The sequence below is a fragment of the Cololabis saira genome, chromosome 23 (assembly GCF_033807715.1).
Source record: "Cololabis saira isolate AMF1-May2022 chromosome 23, fColSai1.1, whole genome shotgun sequence".
NCBI lineage: Eukaryota > Metazoa > Chordata > Actinopteri > Beloniformes > Belonidae > Cololabis > Cololabis saira.
The window spans coordinates 34,974,306-34,998,898 of NC_084609.1; the positions used below are offsets into that span (position 1 = coordinate 34,974,306).

Here is a 24,593-nt window from a genome sequence, read left to right on the forward strand (position 1 = left end):
CAGGTAACAGTCATATTTACATAGAACTGTTAGTTCTGTTAATGGTTCATTAATACTAATATATCTGCACTTGTTTTACCTTTGACAACATATCGGTGTTTCACCTTTCCCTGTTCATCCTTTCTTTTCTATCTCACTCATCTTGCTCTAGCCACCTGTTTTTCAGCAGGTAGGTATTCTCTCTGAAAGGGGGGTTGTTCCTTGCCAGTGTTTATTTGACAGTTGTTTGGGGGTCATGCAATTGGTCTCTGGACAGCACCTAGCTTGTATTGTATTGATGCTTTACTATATAAACAAAATCTAGCTTACAGGCAATGCTACTGAGCATCTTAGGTTATTTCAAGCATAGACAGCATCCGGCCATGTTGGGATACCATCACCGCATAGTAACTCCAAGGAACACCTCAAAGCACAGGACAAGCAAACACGACGAGGATGGGATTTGAACCCATGCGTGCAGAGCACAATGGATTAGCAATTCATCGCCTTAACCACTCGGCCACCTCGTCAAGTGCGCATTAATTTGGTCCCTAATCAATTACTGCTAATTCAATTAGTACCTACTCAACTCGTCATCATTCAACTACTCCTTATCAAATAGCCCTCATTCATCTCACCCTTATTTAACTCGTCCTTGCTCATCTAAAACTCATTCAACAAGTCCATACTCAACTAGCCCTCATTCCACTCGTCTTTATTCAATTAGTCCTTACTCAACTAGTCCCAATTCAACGATTACTTGTTTAACTAGCCATTATTCAACTAGTCCTCGTTAAATTAGTCATCGATGATGCAGTTCAACTAGACATCAATGTGTGCTGTCTACACCTGTTTATATAGTGGTCTCTGTAGTCCAACAACTAACCAGGTAACAGTCATATTTACATAGAACTGTTAGTTCTGCTGTTAATGGTTCATTAATACTAATATATCTGCACTTGTTTTACCTTTGACAACATATCGGTGTTTCAACTTTCCCCTTTATTCATCCTCTCTTTTCTATCTCACTCTTCTTTCTCTAGCCACCTGTTTTTCAGCAGGTAGGTCTTCTCTCTGAAAGGGGGGTTGTTCCTTGCCAGTGTTTATTTGACAGTTGTTTGGGGGTCATGCGATTGGTCTCTGGAAAGCACCTAGCTTGTATTGTATTGATGCTTTACTATATAAACAAAAAGAAGCTTACAGATAATGCTACTGAGAATCTTAGGTTGTTTGAAGCAATGACAGCATCCAGCCATGCTGGGATACCACCACCTCATAGTAACTCCAAGGAACACCTCAAAGCACAGAAGAAGCAAGCACGACGAGGATGGGATTTGAACCCATGCGTGCAGAGCACAATGGATTAGCAATCCAACGCCTTAACCACTCGGCCACCTCGTCTAGTGATCGTTAGCCTAGTACCTAATCAATTACTGCTAATTCAATTAGTGCCTACTCAACTCGTCATTATTCAACTACTCCTTATCAAATAGCCCTCATTCATCTCACCCTTATTTAACTCATCCTTGCTGATCTAAAACTCATTCAGCAAGTCCATACTCAACTAGCCCTCATTCAACTCTTCTTTATTCAATTAGTCCTTACTCAACTAGTCCCAATTCAACGATTACTTATTTAACTAGCTATTGTTCAACTAGTCCTCATTAAACTAGTCATCGGTGATGCAGTTCAACTAGACATCAATATGTGCTGTCTACACCTGTTTATATAGTGGTCTCTGTAGTCCAACAACTAACCAGGTAACAGTCATATTTACATAGAACTGTTAGTTCTCCTGTTAATGGTTCATTAATACTAATATATCTGCACTTGTTTTACCTTTGACAACATATCGGTGTCTCACCTTTCCCTGTTCTTCATCCTTTCTTTTCTATCTCACTCCTCTTCTTGCTCTAGCCACCTGTTTTTCAGCAGGCAGGTCTTCTCTCTGAAAGAGGGGTTGTTCCTTGCCAGTGTTTATTTGACAGTTGTTTGGGAGTCATGCGATTGGTCTCAGGAAAGCTTGTATTGTATTTATGCTTTACTATATAAACAATATGTAGCTTACAGGAAATGCTACTGAGCATCTTAAGTTATTCAAAGCAAAGATAACAGCTGGCCATGCTGGGAAACCACCACCGCATAGTAACTCCAAGGAACACCTCAAAGCACAGGAGAAGAAAGCCCGACGAGGATGGGATTTGAACCCATGCGTGCAGAGCACAATGGATTAGCAATCCATCGCCTTAACCACTCGGCCAAAAATGGGGCTAAAGGGACTGCCCGAGGGGGGGAAAGAAAAGAAAAAAGAGGGAGGAGGGGGGAAAGAGGGAAAAGAAAAGGAGGGAAAAAAAGGAGGAAAATGAACATTATATTTTTCTCTATTCTTATCTTCTCAACATTGTTTACACACACTTCTGCCCCTATTGCAAGGTTTTATCATCACTTTAATTTCCATGTGTCTTGTGGCAACATCCCAACTACCACAGCTTTGAACAGATAACAGCACCAAAACCTGTGAAAAAGAGTGCTGGGTTTTGTGAATAAAACTTAAGATGATTATGCAAGTAATTCTGGCAGTAGTTTTGACATTCAATAGATGAATCCTGTTTTTCAAGAGGAAATTAAATAAAAACATGAAGGCTGTTCTTCGCTCAAAATATTTATTAAACTTTATATTAAACTTTGTTAAACTATTTATTAAACGACACAGAGACACACAGACAAACAGAGACACAAAGACAGGAACATCAATTGGTGTGAACGCTGCACAGAAGCAGCCGGAAGCGTTCACTGCAGGGAGAGACCTCTCTGCTTCCTGCTGTCCAGCAGCAGAACCACTGGACTTCCTGCTGTCCAGCAGAACCACTGGGCTTCCTGGGTGCTCTCCATGGTCCTCCTGACACACGGCCCTTTTTCTTTGCCTTCTGGGTGTACCTAAACAGTATATATATATATATATATATATATATATATATATATATATATATATATATATATGTATGTATATATATATATAAAACAGGATAATATCAAGCTATAGCCTGTACAGACAGTGCCGATGCAACTATGTATGGATGTGTTATGTTATGTTATGTTATGTTATGTTTTGCATTACTGTTTTATTATTGTTGTGAAGCACTTTGTAACTGTATGGTTTGAAAGGTGCTATATATATTATCACACAGACAGATGTAAAAATACTATTCCACTGACGAAAAATTAAACTTGGCCCAATTAAGCATGCTTAATACATCTGGACAGATCTACACATCAGTACACATCTGTCTGCTCTGCTCTAACTGTATAACCAGGCTCCATTACCAGAGGAGAGAAAACGCCACAGATAGCAGATAAATTAATATTCCACTGATGGGCAATGAAATTTGGCAATATTTTTTTACACCTTAAGGCTTTTCCCGAGAAATCGGCATAGTTTATTCAGTAAATAAAGGAATACGTTACTATTGTTGTTCTGATTCAGTCACATCGGCATCATAACCCACCGTCACACACAGGCAGAACCTCCATTAGCAAATCGGCTATTTAACGAGAAAGTTGAAAATACAAGTTAAATAACGGGCTTGCGGTACAGAAAAATAGTTTGTTCATCGTTTTATCACACGCTTTGAAATTCGGCTTCTACCTGCCGGTGCATTTATGAGCGTTAATCAAGTTTTCAAACCTTTTTCCGTTTTTGGTGTTGTCTGGTGATGCGGAGAAAAACATGGACGACATTCTAAAGCGATAGCCACGCCCCCTCCTACATCACGTGACCAGGCACGTCGTTCGGATTGGTTCGGAGCTCGTTCGGATCTGTTCGGATCTGTTCGGACCTCAGTGGAAACTCTTTGATCTTGTTCGGACCTGTTAGGATGTGTTAGGACCTCGGAGGCAGTCCAGAAACTGCAAGGTACGGCCACCTCGTCTAGTGCTCGCTAATCTAGTCCCTAATCAATTACTGCTAATTCAATTAGTGCCTACTCAACCCGTGATCATTCAACCAATCTTTATCAAATAGCCCTCAATCATCTCACCCTTATTTAACTCGTCCTTGCTCATCTAAAACTCATTCAACAAGTCCATACTCAACTAGCCCTCATTCAACTCTTCTTTATTCAATTAGTCCTAACTCAACTAGTCCCAAATCAACGATTACTTGTTTAACTAGCCATTATTCAACTAGTCCTCATTAAACTAGTCATCGATGATGCAGTTCAACTAGACATCAATGTGTGCTGTCTACACCTGTTTATATATTGGTCTCTGTAGTCCAACAACTAACAGTCATATTTACATAGAACTGTTAGTTCTCCTGTTAATGGTTCATTTATACTAATATATCTGCACTTGTTTTACCTTTGACAACATATCAGTGTCTCACCTTTCCCTGTTCTTCATCCTCTCTTTTCTATCTCAATCCTCTTCTTGCTCTAGCCACCTGTTTTTCAGCAGGTAGGTCTTCTCTCTGAAAGGGGGGTTGTTCCTTGCCAGTGTTTATTTGACAGTTGTTTGGGAGTCATGCGATTGGTCTCTGGAAAGCACCTAGCTTGTATTGTATTCATGCTTTACTATATAAACAAAATGTAGCTTACAGGTAATGCTACTGAGCATCTTAAGTTATTCGAAGCAAAGATATCAGCCAGCCATGCTGGGAAACCACCACCGCATAGTAACTCCAAGGAACACCTCAAAGCACAGGAGAAGCAAGCCCGACGAGGATGGGATTTGAACCCATGCGTGCAGAGCACAATGGATTAGCAATCCATCGCCTTAACCACTCCGCCACCTCGTCTAGTGCTCGTTAATCTATTCCCTAATCAATTACTGCTAATTCAATTAGTGCCTACTCAATCCGTGATCATTCAACCAATCTTTATCAAATAGCCCTCATTCATCTAACCCTTATTTAACTCGTCCTTGCTCATCTAAAACTCATTCAACAAGTCCATACTCAACTAGCCCTCATTCAACTCTTCTTTATTCAATTAGTCCTTACTCAACTAGTCCCAATTCAACGATTACTTATTTAACTAGCCATTATTCAACTAGTCCTCATCAAACTAGTCATCGATGATGCGGTTCAACTAGACATCAATGTGTGCTGTCTACACCTGTTTATATAGTGGTCTCTGTAGTCCAACAACTAACCAGGTAACAGTCATATTTACATAGAACTGTTAGTTCTCCTGTTAATGGTTCATTAATACTAATATATCTGCACTTGTTTTACCTTTGACAACATATCGGTGTCTCACCTTTCCCTGTTCTTCATCCTTTCTTTTCTATCTCACTCCTCTTCTTGCTCTAGCCACCTGTTTTTCAGCGGGTAGGTCTTATCTCTGAAAGGGGGGTTGTTCCTTGCCATTGTTTATTTGACAGTTGTTTGGGGGTCATGCGATTGCTCTCTGGAAAGCACCTAGCTTGTATTGTATTGATGCTTTACTATATAAACAAAATGTAGCTTACAGGTAATGCTAGTTAGCATCTTTAGTTATTTCAAACAAAGACAGCATCCAGCCATGTTGGGGTACCACCACCACATAGTAACTCCAAGGAACACCTCAATGCACAGGAGAAGCAAGCCCGACAAGGATGGGATTTGAACCCATGCGTGCAGAGCACAATGGATTAGCAATCCATCGCCTTAACCACTCGGCCACCTCGTCTAGTGCTCGTTAATCTAGTCCCTAATCAATTACTGCTAATTCAATTAGTGCCTACTCAATCCGTGATCATTCAACCAATCTTTATCAAATAGCCCTCATTCATATAACCCTTATTTAACTCGTCCTTGCTCATCTAAAACTCATTCAACAAGTCCATACTCAACTAGCCCTCATTCAACTCTTCTTTATTCAATTAGTCCTTAATACACTAGTCCCAAATCAACGATTACTTGTTTAACTAGCTATTGTTCAACTAGTCCTCATTAAACTAGTCATCGATGATGCAGTTCAACTAGACATCAATGTGTGCTGTCTACATCTGTTTATATATTGGTCTCTGTAGTCCAACAACTAACAGTCATATTTACATAGAACTGTTAGTTCTCCTGTTAATGGTTCATTAATACTAATATATCTGCACTTGTTTTACCTTTGACAACATATCGGTGTCTCACCTTTCCCTGTTCTTCATCCTCTCTTTTCTATCTCACTCCTCTTCTTGCTCTAGCCACCTGTTTTTCAGCAGGTAGGTCTTCTCTCTGAAAGGGGGGTTGTTCCTTGCCAGTGTTTATTTGACAGTTGTTTGGGAGTCATGCGATTGGTCTCTGGAAAGCACCTAGCTTGTATTGTATTCATGCTTTACTATATAAACAAAATGTAGCTTACAGGTAATGCTACTGAGCATCTTAAGTTATTCGAAGCAAAGATATCAGCCAGCCATGCTGGGAAACCACCACCGCATAGTAACTCCAAGGAACACCTCAAAGCACAGGAGAAGCAAGCCCGACGAGGATGGGATTTGAACCCATGCGTGCAGAGCACCATCGATTAGCAATCCATCGCCTTAACCACTCGGCCACCTCGTCTAGTGCTCGTTAATCTATTCCCTAATCAATTACTGCTAATTCAATTAGTGCCTACTCAATCCGTGATCATTCAACCAATCTTTATCAAATAGCCCTCATTCATCTAACCCTTATTTAACTCGTCCTTGCTCATCTAAAACTCATTCAACAAGTCCATACTCAACTAGCCCTCTTTCAACTCGTCCTTATTCAATTAGTCCTTACTCAACTAGTCCCAATTCAACGATTACTTATTTAACTAGCCATTATTCAACTAGTCCTCATTAAACTAGTCATCGATGATGCAGTTCAACTAGTTATCAATGTGTGCTGTCTACACCTGTTTATATAGTGGTCTCTGTAGTCCAACAACTAACAGTCATATATACATAGAACTGTTAGTTCTCCTGTTAATGGTTCATTAATACTAATATATCTGCACTTGTTTTACCTTTGACAACATATCGGTATCTCACCTTTCCCTGTTCTTCATCCTTTCTTTTCTATCTCACTCCTCACACACTTGTATTGATGCTTTACTATATAAACAAAATGTAGCTTACAGGTAATGCTAGTGAGAATCATAGGTTATTGGAAGCAGCATCCAGCCATGATGGGATACCACCACTGCATAGTAACTCCAAGGAACACCTCAAACCACAGGAGAAGCAAGCACGACTAGGATGGGATTTGAACCCATGCGTGCAGAGCACAATGGATTAGCAATCCATCGCCTTAACCACTCAGCCACCTCGTCTAGTGCTGAATAATTCAGTCCCTTATCAATTACTGCTAATTCAATTAGTGCCTACTCAACTCGTCATCAGGGTTGCACATTCTCTGTCATTTCAGGGTCCTATGCTGCATTGCACTTGCAAAAGACCATATTGGCTAAAAGTCTGTCAGTCATTTGTGCACGATGGGGCCGTAGAATGATGCCACCACGGCTGAAAACTCGCTCCACTGCAGCACTGGAGGCAGGCACCGCCAAGACTCTGATGGCCACTTGGAACAGTGAAGGAAGAGTCTTCATGTTCATTTCCCAGAACAAAAGAACATTATGTCCTGCTGCTATGTCAAGGTAGTGACTTAGCTGTAGTGCTGGAGTGGTCCCCACATCCTTCTTCTGTCTATTATGGTATGCAGCAAACAGCCCTTCTCCTTGTCCAAGCTCTACCTGTTCTTCGTCAATAAGAGGCACAGGTTGCCCTGTCCCTGCTGCATCTTGCAGGATCAGTTCTGGCAAACAAGCCCTTATTACCATTAGTGTGGGTGATGAAGTGTGTTAGACTGAAAAAAATATTATTGTTGCAATCAATTAGATCAGACTGTGAGGGGAAAAAAAGTTAAATCAAACTCAATAAAATTTACCTTTAACTCGTAGTGCCACCTCTGCCTTGACATCACGACTGACCAGCACATGGGGCTCCACCCACAACAGAGCAAAAGCTGGATCCAAGACAGCTGCTTTGAGGTAGACTGGGTCTGAAAAGGGGGCAGTGACCCCATCTTGTGTCCTGGCCCCATTAATGAAGATTCCAAGAAATCTTTTGTTCAGGGATGCCTGGAGACTTCTGACCAGGCCGCTCAGGAAACGGACTTGAGGCTTCAAATTCCCTTTTTTTTTTTTTTTTACCTTGTCCGCACACATATTAATGATTGATACCATGACGGTATACATACGCATACATGCACATACATAAATATACAAGGGAGGGGGGGGGGGGGGGGGGGTGTGACGACATCCACTGCCAATCCAGGAAGCAGGAACACACGGAAACACACGTCAGGCACTGGAAATCCGCAACAAAAAACCACAAACAAAACACGAAACCGGCACGGAGCCCACCAAAACACGAACAGCAATCGACCCAAATCTTGAGATCTGATCGCAGTCTGAGCTAAGCTACCGCTACCTAACCCCAAAAACTACAGAGCAAGCATGCAGGTGAACAAGCCAGTCAGTGTGTATGTTTATGTTCTATGTTTGTGTGGCTGTGTATGTTTGTGTATATGTATGTGACTGCGTGGCTATATGTGTGTGTGTATGTGTATGTGACTGAGTGGCTATATGTGTGTGTGAGTGTGTGTGTGTGTGTGTGTGTGTGTGTGTGTGTGTGTGTGTGTGTGTGTGTGTGTGTGTGTGTGTGTGTGTGTGTGTGTGTAATAAACCAAACAAAGTGGGGGAGGCTTCATCTTCTCAAGGTGGTAATTGAGGGACAAGATAGATGGAACAACAGCACTGATTGTGACTACCTTCTCCCCCTGTGTCATATCAGTTTCTTCTTCAAACGGCTTCAAGATGTCCACCCACTCCTTCAACAGATTCCACTCCTGTGCTGTGAATGACAACTCCTTGTGCCCCGCCTTTTCCAGAACAGCAAAGAGCTTTGGATGATCACACTGGAGAACTGCCTTCACTTGCCTTAGTGTTGAGTTCCATCTTGTGTTGACAGCGGCAGGAATGCCTTTCTGTTCCCGAAATTCAGCATCAAACACATCTTTGAACGTCGTGCTTGTGTGCAGCAGTGAACTGAGTTTGGATAACTTTGAAAGGGAAGGAGATGCCAATTTTGTTTCTTTCAAGCCGTCTCCCACCACCAGCTGCAGAGTGTGCGGAAAACACTGCAAGCGCTGTTTCTTTGCCATGGCAGCATCTACTGTTAGCTGGTCTTCCAGGGTTAAGTCATGCCAGAGCTCTGGGTCATCTAGATCATCCCCGTCATCATCATCATCTTTTTGTTCGGTGGGGAAGCACACAGTGAAGGCTTTACGCATGTTAGCAGCGTTGTCACTAATAATGTAGTCCAGTTTCTCTTTAATGTTGGATTCATCGCATATTACATCAAACTGGTCACAGATTCTTTCAGCTGTGTGTGAGCCTTTGAAGCGGTTACAGGCCAAGAGATTGGACTTTAGCTGTATCGTCTCCGATTCTTTCTCTATCCAATGCACAGTAATACCAAGGAACCCCCTCATCTTTCGGTCAGACCAAATGTCCACAGTGACTGAAACATGGTGAGTGTTGCTCAGTTGAGTTTTTAATTTTGAACGTCTCTCTGCAGCGAGGTTCTCTGTTTTTGATGTTCTGCGACACACTGGGCTGTACTTACGATCAAGTACTGTCAGAAAGTGGCGAAAGCTCTTGTTTTCCACGATATACAGGGGCAAGTTGCAATCAATAATCAAGTCAGACAGTATTGCATTGGTGGTAGCTTTCTGTTGTGGATGACTCATGCTGTAATGCCCAACAGAAGTATAGGAATTGTGAGATTGAAGGCTGTTGTGGTTCATTTGGGATGCTTTTGTTCATCTGGTATTCGTCAAATCTGTAAGATATATTAAATAGATGTATGTATGTTTGTATATTATATGTGTATGTGTGTATGTGTATGTGTATATTATATGTATGTATATATATTAAATAGATGTAAATAGATATATTAAATAGCATATTAAATAGATGTCAGAAAATCGCTTATAGCCACATATGAATTACTTGTGAAACTACTCGTCATTACTCACATTATTAATATACCAATCTTAACATTGTCTTACTATTAATTTAATTGTGTACAGTGTTAAGACATTTATGGTCATGTTCTGGGTATGGGTCTCTGTAAAGCGTCTAGAGACAACTCTGTTGTATTAGACGCTATATAAATAAAATTGAATTGAAAAAAAAAAATTGAATTGAATGACTGTTTATTGATTTTATAAAGCAAAGATAATGACTACCACTGCTTAGCCAGCCGTGTAGTAATACTGGATGCACTGACTATCAGGCTGAAGCTGAAAACACTCCATCTGGATTGCATACACGGTAAATCCATGCAGTAACGTGAACGTTGTGTTACTTTCGAAGCTGAGAATTTGCAGCGCTGGTTAAAGCCGATTTTGTCAACTTATTTCGGGTGACCATCAAAGTAGGAGTCGGACGCAACAGATTACCGTGTTTGCAATGTAACGTTACCAGTACAGCATCATTAACTACAGCTAGCAAAGTTACTTTACTTAGTGGATAAAGTAACGTTAGCTGAGCATTAGCTCGCCAGCTCTACTTACCGTTCTTTGTGCAACTTCAGATGTCGAACGAAGTTGTAAGTTGTTGCCTCTCCGTCTGTGATCTTTGACCCGCATGTTTTGCACACTGCAATTCGTTTTTTGTTCACCACCTCATAGTATTTGTACCCAAAAGGAAATTATCTTCGGTATCATTTTTGCAAACCGGCGTTTTGTTTACCATTTCTTAGTCATTGGTTGTCCTGCAATTTGATTGGATGCTGTTGCAACGTGGATCTAATTTGATTGGATGCTTTGCCAGCTCGCACACACACAAATGCATACACACGCACACACACACACACACACACACAAACACACACACAGAGAGAGCGCGTTCGTTATTAACATACTTTTTAATCTTTGTGTTTTGGTGAAAGTAGCAAGTCTTCTCAAGTCAAAGGGCCCAAGTCCAAGTGAAGTCACGAGTCATTGTTGTTAAAGTCCAGGTTGAGTTGCAAGTCTTTTAACATTTTGTCAAGTTGAGTCTAAAGTCATCAAATTCATCGAGTCTAACTCGAGTTCAAGTCATATGACTCAAGTCCACACCTCTGGCGATTACTCTGTTCATAGTGTCGTTGAGCGTGGTTTCAATATCCTTCTGTGTGTTAGCTGTCTGTGTAGTTTATGGTGGGGATACTCCAGCTACCTTAATGTGATTATCACTTACTGAAAATACTAACTTGATTAGTTTAATGTTGCTATTTACATATACATTTCTTAATGCAACTCTTTCCTCGATCTGATTATGTTGGGAGTATTGTGGTCCATGTAAACGTAGTCAGTTGGAGCATCAGCTGAGGTAAGAATGGTTCCTTGGAGTCAGACCACAGCAGCTGTGTGTTGTTAGCCCGTTAAGCTGTGGTTGGTCAGAACTGGTCCCTGGCAACATTTAAAAACTCTCAGCTGTGCTGACTCCTTTACTTCTGACTTCCATTATGAAGACTGCTGGCTTCTTCCTGAGGTTTGGTACAGTCTTGGTTGGAAGCAACTGTTTCCAGCCGGTTCTAGAAGTTTCTGATGTTGTGTTCTTGTTTTTCAGGGTTTCCCTCTGTGTGTTGTTGATTGTGGAGTCATGTGGAATGCATTTGAAGGGTAGGCTATGGTTTGCTGAAGACATGGCATGTGTAGTTGTATCACACTCAGCTTAAATCTTCTGTTTTCTGTCCTCAGGATCAAAATCTCACCAACAGAGTGGTGGTGGCAGCAGTGTTGGTGGTAATTTTGTCTCCTACCAGGGAGCACCCACAGGTCATTCAGCACCAGTACTCTACAGTGCCCCTAGGCTGGTATCTGCACCAGTATTTGTCCAGAACCCTAACCCCCCTCAGCTTGTTGGCTACACAACTCCAGTAGAGAGCAGCCTGGACTCAGCTGCACCTGCTGTGGGATACTATGTTGGTACTGGGTCACTTGTGCCCCTTCAGGCAGGAGCTGTCGGTACTGGGTCTGCTGTGCCCCTTCAGGCAGGAGCTGTCGGTACTGGGTCACTTGTGCCCCTTCAGGCAGGAGCTGTCGGTACTGGGTCACTTGTGCCCCTTCAGGCAGGAGCTGTCGGTACTGGGTCACTTGTGCCCCTTCAGGCAGGAGCTGTCAGTACTGGGTCACTTGTGCCCCTTCAGGCAGGCGCTGTCGGTACTGGGTCTGCTGTGGCCCTTCAGCCTGGCTATGTTGTCTCTGGTTCTTCTGTACCGTTTCAAGCAGGAGCTGTTGGTTCAGGGCCGACTGGAGCTGGTCAGTCTTGTCTATCAAATAAGTCTGTAGATGCATGGTACTAGTCTTGTGGTTGGGTACTGTATCCTGACTTGTTTCTCCCCAGAAACCGAGTGGGCTTTTCCTCCCCGAAGCTTGACTGAAGCCGCAGCAGATGATGCCCAGACCATGGATGCCAGTGACTTTCTCCCATCACCCCCTCTACCACCACCTGAACCGAGCTTCCAGGCAGGAGAAGCTGCCAGTGTTATGAGGGAAGCTGAACTTGGCAACTTCCAGCGGCAGACGGAAGAATTTGGCTATCCAGCTGACCAACTGGGCCAAGGACAGCAGGGATTCACAAGTGTGGTGGTTCCCCAGTTTGGTGTGGGTGGTTTCTCGGCTTCCCCCTATCCAGACTTTGACTACAAACTCCTGTATGGCCTGTACCCTCCTGGCACCCAGACTACCTTCAGCCAGCACCATGAGAAGGGCAAAGACTACTCACAGGCCGTCCACTACTTGGCAGAGCATGCTTCTGACGACCATGGTTCTGTGCAGCAGAAAAAGGTCTTTCAAGCTGCCTCCTAGACTTCTGCATGAAATGCTTAGGTGTCTCAAGGCTGGCAGAAATGTGTCCTCTGCATAAAATTCTGAGCAGCTTTGGCCAATAAAGATTTTAACTTGTACATGGATTTGGTGAATGCTTATTTATAATAAAGGTGACAAAATGCTGTTGACTTGAGGTAAACCAAAATTATCAAAGCAAAATGGAATGTAGGTTACACTTCCTCCCCACATCAATGCATGTTCTGAAGGTCTCACATTACAAGCAATGTCCTGAGGTTGGTAGCATTGCTGTGCAGTCTAAGCATGGATGCTGCTTAGACCTTCACTTGCAGAAGGTTGGTGGTTGGCAGAGACTCCACATGGCCATGGTTCCTGGGGAAAGTGCGGTAAACCAATATGGGACTGCATAGAATTATGACCACATTGCAGACAAAATGTATTTTAAGAAGTGGTTTGTGGGACATGACTAAGCAAGAATCGCCCCAGTTGCGAAGCTCACCTTTTGAAACTTGCACAGATTTAGTCAAATGGGGAGCGACTGATTGCTGCACGCCTGCAGGCAGATAGCTGCACACCAAGAGTTTCACCAATACAGCAAACATTGCCACAGTACATGGTATACTACCACACTGGAGCATCACAAGTGAGCAGGCAATGGCTCAAATATTCATGACAGGGGCTTCTCCACAAGGCTATGCTACATCATTTTAAACATTTTTGCTTGTCTTTGGAAACCGATTTTAAAACTTCATAATTTGCTCAACTGAATAGCCTTATCGGGGCAGGAATGGAAAAGGCACGGAAAAACTTGAGATTTCTGATCTCCTGGATTGTGGATTATCTCGCCAAGAGACCAAGTTTTTGAGGCTCAACATCAGACACCATGGCAAATTAACACTTTAATAACTGAACCAGCACTCCCTTTGTGGCACAATAGCAGGATAGACCAGACTTCCCTCTGCCACTTCTTCCAGCTCATTTGGGGGGATCCCAGGGTATTTCCACACCAGCTGATCAACTGACCAAGCCTCTCATCCTATCCCTAGGGGAGTGCCCGGACACTCTATGGTAGAAACTAATTTCTGCCGCCGGTATCCGCGATCTTGTTCTGTCATTACCCATATCATCTGGAGTCACGGGTAGCTAGGTAGACACATTCTTCTGTCTGCTGCTGTCAGTTGCCATGATCAGCTTCCTTCTTACACCTGAGATATCTTCTACCTGGAGTACAGGTTCAGTCGGTGGTAGAGAGGGTGAAGGGAGAAGGTCACTGGCATCCCTGAAGGGGTACAACCGACCCAGAATCACTATTGACAGCTGCTGAAATGCCATGGTAGACCCAGAACAAACATGAGGACGACCTTAATTTGGTTACAGGCAATAATCTGATTGCTGTTGTCCATCTAAATATAGTTTATGGTCGGGATACTCCACCTACCTTAATGTGATTATCACTTACTGAAAATACAAACTTGATTAGTTTTAAGTTGCTATTTACGTATACATTTCTTGCTGCAACTCTTTCCTCCATCTGATTAACCCTGAATTCCAATCTCCCCCTCACAGACTCACACACTTACAGGTGCGCTCCAATGACTAAAGTCGTTAAGTGCGCGAGGGCTCCCAGCAGACATTTTGAGCCCTTACTGCTCACTTACTGTAAGTCAGCATCTCTGCAGACTTTTGGAAAGGGAATTACCCACAGTTCATTGCGTTGTGACATAAAAGGAGGTTACCAGGGAGAATGTAAACAAAACAGGGGGCGGAGGAAAAGAATTCATGTACGACTGCGAGACGAAAGATGTTCACCTGTAAATATAAATACATAGCCCACTGGTGATTTAAATTCAGAAACTGTTGTCCCGTGAGGATTTTTCAACGGCCCTACTATTTCCTTTACAAACAGGGAGCGACCAACAAATGGAGGGAAGAAAACCAAAAAAAGGACAAATGAAGTTTTGGACTTTCTTCAAGACTAAAGACAAGAAAAGAGGCTGAGGGAGCTGGATGAAAAGGAGGAGGAGAGGGAAAAGAAGAGGTATGACCAGTTATCTAAGTTAATTGACATTTTTGGGAAGATGGTGGACAAAATGTAGTTTTCTTCATCATTTTTCTATTCATAATTTGAGGTTCAATTTCTTTTGTTTTCATTTTATATTAGACAAATCCTCAGTTGAGCTGGTGTTGAATAAACAAGACTTGCTTTTCTTTAATCTGAGTACAGTGTTTGAATTAAGATTCCCTATGTTAACAGAAATGCATACATGTAACATTTCACACACTGAGCAGCAAAGAAGTGAAATGGTGGAGGACGGAGAGGCCATGCTAAGATGCTAACAGAGGCTAACGGACAGAAAATGTATCGGTGATTGGTGACAGTGAAAGTTACGGAAGAGAAAATGAGCGAGTGTTGAAATAAAGACAGTAATGTACCAGATATAATGCTATTTTAGCAGAAAACAATCTAAGTTTTAGACAAAAAAGTTGGAAAAGATCTGAGCCTGCACGCCGTGCAGCAGCGACAGACCGCAACACCAGGAAGTGACACATTGCGTTACCCAAAGAAAAGCAAGCACGACGAGGATGGGATTTGAGCACAATGGATTAGCAATCCATCGCCTTAACCACTCGGCCACCTCTTCAAGTGCTCATTAATTTGGTCCCTAATCAATTACTGTTAATTCAAATAGTGCCTACTCAACTCGTCATCATTCAACTACTCCTTATCAAATAGCCCTCATTCATCTCACCCTTATTTAACTCGTCCTTGCTCATCTAAAACTCATTCAACAAGTCCATACTCAACTAGCCCTCATTCAACTCGTCTTTATTCAATTAGTCCTTACTCAACTAGTCCCAAATCAACGATTACTTATTTAACTAGCCATTATTCAACTAGTCCTCATTAAACTAGTCATCGATGATGCAGTTCAACTAGACATCAATGTGTGCTGTCTACACCTGTTTATATAGTGGTCTCTCTAGTCCAACAACTAACAGTCATACTTACATAGAACTGTTAGTTCTCTTGTTAATGGTTCATTAATACTAATATATCTGCACTTGTTTTACCTTTGACAACATATCGGTGTCTCAACCCTTCCCTGTTCTTCATCCTTTCTTTTCTATCTCACTCCTCTTCTTGCTCAAGCCACCTGTTTTTCAGCAGGTAGATCTTTTAATTCAATTCAATTCAATTCAATTCAATTCAATTTTATTTATATATCGTCTAATACAACAGAGTTGTCTCTAGACGCTTTCCAGAGACCCATACCCAGAACATGACCCCCGAGCAGTTATTACATAAACAATGACAGGTAAAAACTCCCCTAGTGGGAGAAAAACCTTAAGCCAAACAGTGGCAAGGAAAAACCTTGAGCAGGACCAGGCTCATAAGGGGGGACCCTCCTGCCGAGGGCCAGACTGGTGGGTCAGTTTTATCTGAAAGGGGGGTTGTTCCTTGCCAGTGTTTATTTGACAGTTGTTTGGGGGTCATGCGATTGATCTATGGAAAGCACCTAGCTTGTATTGTATTGATGCTTTACTATATAAACAAAATGTAGCTTACAGGTAATGCTAGTGAGAATCTTAGGTTATTTGAAGCAAAGACAGTATCCGGCCATGTTGGGATACCACCACCTCATAGTAACTCCAAGGAACACCTCAAAGCACAGGAGAAGCAAGCACGACAAGGATGGGACTTGAAACCATGCGTGCAGAGCACAATGGATTAGCAATCCATAGCCTTAACCACTCAGCCACCTCGTCAAGTGCACATTAATTTGGTCCTTAATCAATTACTACTAATTCAATTAGTGCCTACTCAACTCGTCATCATTCAACTACTCCTTATCAAATAGCCCTCATTCATCTCACCCTTATTTAACTCGTCCTTGCTCATCTAAAACTCATTCAACAAGTCCATACTCAACTAGCCCTCATTCAACTCTTCTTTATTCAATTAGTCCTTACTCAACTAGTCCCAATTCAACGATTACTTATTTAACTAGCAATTATTCAACTAGTCCTCATTAAACTAGTCATCAATGATGTAGTTCAACTAGACATCAATGTGTGCTGTCTACACCTGTTTATATAGTGGTCTCTGTAGTCCAACAACTAACCAGGTAACAGTCATATTTACATAGAACTGTTAGTTCTCTTGTTAATGGTTCATTAATACTAATATATCTGCACTTGTTTTACCTTTGACAACATATCTGTGTCTCACCTTTCCCTGTTCTTCATCCTTTCTTTTCTTTCTCACTCCTCTTCTTGCTCTAGCCACCTGTTTTTCAGCAGGTAGGTCTTCTCTCTGAAAGGGGGGTTGTTCCTTGCCAGTGTTTATTTGACAGTTGTTTGGGGGTCATGCGATTGGTCTCTGGAAAGCACCTAGCTTGTATTGTATTCATGGTTTACTATATAAACAAAATGTAGCTTACAGGTAATGCTAGTGAGAATCTTAGGTTATTTGAAGCAAAGACAGCATCCGGCCATGTTGGGATACCACCACTGCATAGTAACTCCAAGGAACACCTCAAAACACAGGAGAAGCAAGCCCGACGAGGATGGGATTTGAACCCATGCGTGCAGAGCACAATGGATTAGCAATACATCGCCTTAACCACTCAGCCACCTCGTCTACTGCGCATTAATCCAGTCTCCAATTACTGCTAATTCAAATAGTGCCTACTCAACTTGTCATCATTCAACTACTCCTTATCAAATAGCCCTCATTCATCTCACCCTTATTTAACTCGTCCTTGCTCATTTAAAACTCATTCAACAAGTCCATACTCAACTAGCCCTCATTCAACTCTTCTTTATTCAATTAGTCCTTACTCAACTAGTCCCAATTCAACGATTACTTATTTAACTAGCCATTATTCAACTAGTCCTCATTAAACTAGTCATCAATGATGCAGTTCAACTAGACATCAATGTGTGCTGTCTACACCTGTTTATATAGTGGTTTCTGTAGTCCAACAACTAACAGTCATATTTACATAGAACTGTTAGTTCTCCTGTTAATGGTTCATTAATACTAATATATCTGCACTTGTTTTACCTTTGACAACATATCAGTGTTTCAACTTTCCCTGTTCTTCATCCTTTCTTTTCTATCTCACTCCTCTACTTGCTCTAGCCACCTGTTTTTCAGCAGGTGGGTCTTCTCTCTGAAAGGGGGGTTGTTCCATGCCAGTGTTTATTTGACAGTTGTTTGGGGGTCATGCGATTGGTCTCTGGAAAGCACCTAGCTTGTATTGTATTGATGCTTTACTATATAAACAAAATGAAGCTTAAAGGTAATGTTACTGAGCATCTTAGGTTATTTGAAGCAAAGACAGCATTCGACCATGCTGGGATATCACCACCGAATAGTAACTCCAAGGAACACCTCAAAGAACAGGAGAAGCAAGCACGACGAGGATGGGATTTGAACCCATGCGTGCAGAGCACAATGGATTAGCAATCCATCGCCTTAACCACTCGGCCACCTCGTCTAGTCGTCGTTAACCTAGTCCCTAATCAATTACTGCTAATTCAATTAGTGCCTACTCAACTCATCATCATTCAATTACTCCTTATCAAATAGCCCTCATTTAACTTATTTAACTTGTCCTTGCTCAACTAGCCCTCATTCAACTCATCTTTATTCAATTAGTCCTTACTCAAGTAGTCCCAATTTAACGATTACTTATTTAACTGGCCATTATTCAACTAGTCCTCATTAAACATCAATGATGCAGTTCAACTAGACATCAATGTGTGCTGTCTACACCTGTTTATCAAAGTAGGAGTCGGGGAGTGAACGCAGTGGATGCAACAGACTACCGTGTTTGCAATGTAACATTACCAGTACAGCATCATTAACTACAGCTAGAAAAGTTACTTTACTTAGCAGATAAAGTAATGTTAGCTGAGCATTAGCTCGCCAGCTCTACTTACCATTCTTCGTGCAACTTCAGATGTCGAACGAAGTTGGAAGTTGTTTCCTCTCCGTCTGTGATCTTCGACCTGCATGTTTTGCACACCGCAATTTCTTTTTTTGTTCACCACCTCATAGTTTTTGTACCCAAACGAAATTATCTTCGGTATCATTTTTGCAAACCGGCACTTTGGTTACCATTTCTTCGTCATTGGTTGTCCTGCAATTTGATTGGATGCTGTCGCAACGTGGATCTAATTTGATTGGATGCTTTGCCAGCTCGCACACACACAAATGCATACACACACACACACACACGCACACGCACACGCACACGCACACACACACACACACACACACACACACACACACACACACACACACACACACCCAGAGCGTGTTCGTTATTAACATACTTTTTAATCTTTGTGTTTTGGTGAAAGTAGCAAGTCTTCTCAAGTTCAAGTCAAGTTGCAAGTCTTAACATTTTGTCAAGTCGAGTCTAAAGTCATCAAATTCATGACTCGAGTCTAGCTCGAGTCCACACCTCTGGAGATTACTCTTTTCATGGTGTCGTTGAGCGTGGTTTCAATCTCCTGTGTGTTAGCCGTCTCGGCCTGTGAGGAGCGGAGCTGTGTCAACTCACCGGTCAGTTCTTCTCGTAAAGCTTGTATGTCCGCGGTTGTCTGCGCGCAGAGAGACTCAATGTCATTTTTAACTCTTTGAGACGATGCCATGATTTCAGCCTTTATCTGTGTCAGCACCGCTTCTCTGGAAGTTTGAAGTTCCTCTCGGAGCATCTGCAGGGAGAGAGCGGCCTTGGGGCAAGGTGTCTTGCCTTGTGGGGTCGCTGCTGCTCTGTCGGCCATGTTGAGGCTGCCTCGTGTGAACGGAGTTATATATTGCTGTAACTGTGTCCCTTGTTGTTTCCCTTTTCGTGCGGGCATATCAAAGTTCTGTTACCAATAGGGAGCGGAGACCGGACCAGGATGAGCGGTTTTTAATGGATAATTATCCTCATTATCATATTCAATTGTATGTATTTGAGGCAGGATTGAGCGGAATGTTGTGCTCCCGCATGTGCGCTCAAATCCACGTTTATTGTGATGTTCAAAGAAATGTGCATTGATTTGGGCGTACGCACAGTTTTGAAAAAAGCAAGAATTACACACACGGATTCACATTGAAATCCACGCACTCTTTGTACATGAGGCCCCTGGTCCAGTCGGTGGTAGAGAGGGTGAAGGGAGAAGGTCACTGGCATCTGACCCAGAATCACTATTGACAGCTCCTGAAAAGCCATGGTAGACCCAGAACAAACATGAGGACAACGTTAATTTGGTTACAGGCAATAATCTGATTGCAGCTGAGGTAAGAATGGTTCCTTGGAGTCAACATTTAAAAACTCTCAGCTGTGCTGACTCCTTTACTTCTGATTTTCATTATGAAGACTGCAGGCTTCTTCCTGAGGTTTGCTACAATCTTGGTTGGCAGCAACTGTTTCCAGCTGGTTCTAGAAGTTTCTGATGTTGTGTTCTTGTTTTTCAGGGTTTCCCTCTGTGTGTTGTTGATTGTGGAGTCATGTGGAATGCATTTGAAGGGTAGGCTATGGTTTGCTGAAGACATGGCATGTGTAGTTGTATCACACTCAGCTTAAATCTTCTGTTTTCTGTCCTCAGGATCAAAATCTCACCAACAGAGTGGTGGTGGCAGCGGTGCTGGTGGCAACTTTGCCTCCTACCAGGGAGCACCCACAGGTCACTCAGCACCAGTACTCTACAGTGCCCCTAGACTGGTATCTGCACCAGTATTTGTCCAAAACCCTAACCCCCCTCAGCTTGTTGGCTACACAACTCCAGTAGGGAGCAGCCTAGACTCGGCTGCACCTGCTGTGGGATACTATGTTGGTACTGGGTCTGCTGTCCCCCTTCAGGCAGGCGCTGTTGGTACTGGGTCTGCTGTCCCCCTTCAGGCAGGCGCTGTCGGTACTGGGTCACTTGTGCCCCTTCAGGCAGGCGCTGTCGGTACTGGGTCACTTGTGCCCCTTCAGGCAGGAGCTGTCGATACTAGGTCACTTGTGCCCCTTCAGGCAGGAGCTGTCGATACTAGGTCACTTGTGCCCCTTCAGGCAGGAGCTGTCGGTACTGGGTCACTTGTGCCCCTTCAGCCTGGCTATGTGGTCTCTGGTTCTTCTGTACCGTTTCAAGCAGGAGCTGTTGGTTCAGGACCGGCTGGAGCTGGTCAGTCTTGGCTACCAAATAAGTCTGATGCATGGTACTAGTCTTGTGGTTGGGTACTGTATCCTGACTTGTTTCTCCACAGAAACCGAGTGGGCTGTTCCTCCCCGAAGCTTGACTGATGCAGCAGATGATGCCCAGACCATGGATGCCAGTGACTTTCTCCCATCACCCCCTCTACCACCACCTGAACCGAGCTTCCAGGCAGGAGAAGCTGCCAGTGTTATGAGGGAAGCTGAACTTGGCAACCTCCAGCGGCAGACGGAAGAATTTGGCTATCCAGCTGACCAACTGGGCCAAGGGCAGCAGGGATTCACAAGTGTGGTGGTTCCCCAGTTTGGTGTGGGTGGTTTCTCGGTTTCCCCCAATCCAGACTTTGACTTCAAACTCCTGTATGGCCTGTACCCTCCTGGCACCCAGACTACCTTCAGCCAGCACCATGAGAAGGGCAAAGACTACTCACAGGCCGTCCACTACTTGACAGAGCATGCTTCTGACGACCATGGTTCTGTGCAGCAGAAAAAGCTCTTCCAAGCTGCCTCCTAGACTTCTGCAGGAAATGCTTAAGTGTCTCAAGGCTGGCAGAAATATGTCCTCTGCATAAAAGATTCTGATCACCTTTGGCCAATAAAGATTACTCCCCACATCAATCTGTGTCCTGAAGGTCTGGCATTACAAGCCATATCCTGATGTTGGTAGCATTGCTGTGCAGTCTAAGCATGGATGCTGCTTAGACCTTCACTTGCAGAAGGTTGGTGGTTGCCAGAGCCTCCACATGGCCATGGTTCCTGGGGAAAGTGCTGTAGACCAATATGGGACTGCTTAGAATTATGACCACATTGCAGATAAAATGTATTTTAAAAGGTGGTTGGTTTTGGGACGGGACTAAAAGAATCCTCCTAGTTGCAAAGCTCACCTTTTGAAACTTGCACAGGTTTAGTCAAACGGGGAGTGGCTGATGGCTGTAAGCCTGCAGGCAGATAGCTGCACGCCAAGAGTTTCACCAATACAGCAAACATTGCCACAGTACATGGCATACTACCACACTGGAGCATCACAAGTCTGAGCAGGCAATGGTTGAAATGTTCATGACAGGGGCTTCTCCACAAGGCTATGCAACATTTTAAACAATTTTGCTGGGTTTTGGAAAACAGATTTAAAGCTACAAAATTTGCTCGACTGAAAGACCTTATCGGGGCAGGAATGGAAAAAAGGCATGGAAAAACTTGATTTCTGGTCACCTGGATTGTGGATTATCTCACCGAGAGACCAGGTTTTTGAGGCTCAACGGCTGCACATCAGACACCATGTTCCGCAGCGCAGTGGAAAAAAACTCCACCAGGACCTACTGCTGAGCGTAACCATCCATGGCTGCTGTTGGTGGCAAGTCTGTGGAAGGAGATGAAAACCCCCCAAAAGTAGGTTTTTATATAAATGTATTTTTTATATGCTTATTGTATGTTTTTATATGATTAAATATGGCTCGTTACTCTTTCACCTTTGAAGCTTTGTCTCATTCCTTGTTAAATTATTGCTCAGAAAAAACAAGATACACAGATTGAGAGCACTGTTTTAATTTATTTTGTAAACAATTACACTTGATTCTTTTTTTTTGGCAGTTTGATTATCCAGTTAAATGATTGTTAAATATATGACTGGAACAGATAACGTCACATTGAAAAAACTTCAGGGAATACCTTTATTTCTAAAGAAATAACTGGAGTAAGTAGCCAAAACACAAAGGACATTTAGGAAGGCGATAAACCCAAACGACCAGAATGACTTAAATCCAGGCTGCTCCCTTTCACCTGTGGCGTCCCACAATTCTTTTTATTACCTACCTGCTCCCACTTGGTCGTGTCATCAGCAGACATGGGATATCCTTCCATTGTTATGCTGATGACACGCAACTCTACATAAGAACTGCCCCCACTCCCTCTGCAGCCCTGTCATCTCTCACCATCTGTCTTTAGGAGATAAAGGCATGGATGAGTAACAACTTCCTTCAGTTGAACAGTAACAAAACTGAGGCGCCCTTTCTTAGCACCACATCAAATCCAGACTTCATCCATATCCCAACTCACCTTCAACGGCCTGGTCATTCCTCTATCCAACTCAGTCACAAATCTGGGGGTTCGATTTGACCCCCACCTCACTTTCAACAACCACATACAACAACTATGCAAAACGTCATTCTACCACCTCCGGAACATCTCCAAACTCCGGCCCCATCTAACCCTACCAGATGCAGAGAAACTGGTACATGCCTTTATCTCCTCAAGGCTGGACAACTGCAACGGACTCTTTTTCGGGATCCCTGGCAAGAACATCCAGAGGCTGCAATATGTTCAGAACAGCTGCTGCCAGGGTCCTGATGAGAGTCCGGAAATATGAATACATCACTCCCATTCTTGACACGCTACACTGGCTCCCTGTCTCCTCCCGGATCAACTACAAAATCCTGCTACTCACCCACAAATGCATCAATGGACACGCACCACCATATCTAGAAGACCTCATCACTCCACAAACCTCCACCCGTTCCCTCAGATCTACAGGCAGCTGCTCCTCCGAGTCCCAAAAACCAGACTCTGCACCATGGGAGACCGAGCCTTCTGCTCATCAGCACCAGCCTGTGGAACAGTCTCTCCGCCCAGTTGAGGGCTCCACAGAACTTGGACAATTTTAAAACAGGCCTAAAAACATCATGCGATTGATCCCTGGAAAGCACCTAGCTTGTATTGTGTAGTTGCTATAGTATATAAACAAAATGTAGCTTACAGGTAATGCTACTGAGCATCTTAGGTTATTGGAAGCAAAGACAGCATCCGGCCATGTTGGGATATCACCACCACATAGTAACTCCAAGGAACACCTCAAAGCACAGGAGAAGCAAGCACGACGAGGATGGGATTTGAACCCATGCGTGCAGAGCACAATGGATTAGCAATCCATCGCCTTAACCACTCGGCCACCTCGTCTAGTGCTCATTAATCCAGTCCCTAATCAATTACTGCTAATTCAATTAGTGCCTACTCAACTCGTCATCATTCAACTACTCCTTATCAAATAGCCCTCATTCATTTCAGCCTTATTTAACTCGTCCTTGCTCATCTAAAACTCATTCAACAAGTCCATACTCATCTAGCCCTCATTCAACTCTTCTTTATTCAATTAGTCCTTACTCAACTAGTCCCAATTCAACGATTACTTATTTAACTAGCCATTATTCAACTAGTCCTCATTAAACTAGTCATCGATGATGCAGTTCAACTAGACATCAATGTGTGCTGTCTACACCTGTTTATATAGTGGTCTCTGTAGTCCAACAACTAACCAGGTAACAGTCATATTTACATAGAACTGTTAGTTCTCCTGTTAATGGTTCATTAATACTAATATATTTGCACTTGTTTTACCTTTGACAACATATCGGTGTCTCACATTTCCCTCTTCTTCATCCTTTCTTTTCTATCTCACTCCTCTTCTTGCTCTAGCCACCTGTTTTTCAGCAGGTAGGTCTTCTCTCTGTAAGGGGGGTTGTTCCTTGCCAGTGTTTATTTGACAGTTGTTTAGGGGTCATGTGATTGGTCTCTGGAAAGCACCTAGC

The 24,593-nt window shown here is 43.0% G+C and overlaps 11 non-coding genes across 11 annotated transcripts; all 11 read right to left on the bottom strand.

The window, feature by feature from the left end:
* Positions 1–427: 427 nt before the first annotated feature.
* On the bottom strand, positions 428–509 carry trnas-gcu (transfer RNA serine (anticodon GCU)). Its single transcript has one exon. It is a non-coding gene; the product is annotated as a tRNA-Ser (tRNA).
* A 789-nt stretch (positions 510–1,298) lies between these two features.
* Positions 1,299–1,380, bottom strand: trnas-gcu (transfer RNA serine (anticodon GCU)). Its single transcript has one exon. It is a non-coding gene; the product is annotated as a tRNA-Ser (tRNA).
* A 781-nt stretch (positions 1,381–2,161) lies between these two features.
* On the bottom strand, positions 2,162–2,250 carry trnas-gcu (transfer RNA serine (anticodon GCU)). The gene has a single exon. It is a non-coding gene; the product is annotated as a tRNA-Ser (tRNA).
* Positions 2,251–4,692: 2,442 nt separating this feature from the next.
* trnas-gcu (transfer RNA serine (anticodon GCU)) lies at positions 4,693–4,774 on the bottom strand. Its single transcript has one exon. It is a non-coding gene; the product is annotated as a tRNA-Ser (tRNA).
* A 792-nt stretch (positions 4,775–5,566) lies between these two features.
* trnas-gcu (transfer RNA serine (anticodon GCU)) lies at positions 5,567–5,648 on the bottom strand. Its single transcript has one exon. It is a non-coding gene; the product is annotated as a tRNA-Ser (tRNA).
* A 784-nt stretch (positions 5,649–6,432) lies between these two features.
* Positions 6,433–6,514, bottom strand: trnas-gcu (transfer RNA serine (anticodon GCU)). The gene has a single exon. It is a non-coding gene; the product is annotated as a tRNA-Ser (tRNA).
* Positions 6,515–7,168: 654 nt separating this feature from the next.
* trnas-gcu (transfer RNA serine (anticodon GCU)) lies at positions 7,169–7,250 on the bottom strand. The gene has a single exon. It is a non-coding gene; the product is annotated as a tRNA-Ser (tRNA).
* Positions 7,251–16,503: 9,253 nt separating this feature from the next.
* Positions 16,504–16,585, bottom strand: trnas-gcu (transfer RNA serine (anticodon GCU)). Its single transcript has one exon. It is a non-coding gene; the product is annotated as a tRNA-Ser (tRNA).
* Positions 16,586–17,377: 792 nt separating this feature from the next.
* trnas-gcu (transfer RNA serine (anticodon GCU)) lies at positions 17,378–17,459 on the bottom strand. Its single transcript has one exon. It is a non-coding gene; the product is annotated as a tRNA-Ser (tRNA).
* Positions 17,460–18,239: 780 nt separating this feature from the next.
* Positions 18,240–18,321, bottom strand: trnas-gcu (transfer RNA serine (anticodon GCU)). Its single transcript has one exon. It is a non-coding gene; the product is annotated as a tRNA-Ser (tRNA).
* A 5,561-nt stretch (positions 18,322–23,882) lies between these two features.
* Positions 23,883–23,964, bottom strand: trnas-gcu (transfer RNA serine (anticodon GCU)). Its single transcript has one exon. It is a non-coding gene; the product is annotated as a tRNA-Ser (tRNA).
* Positions 23,965–24,593: the final 629 nt, after the last annotated feature.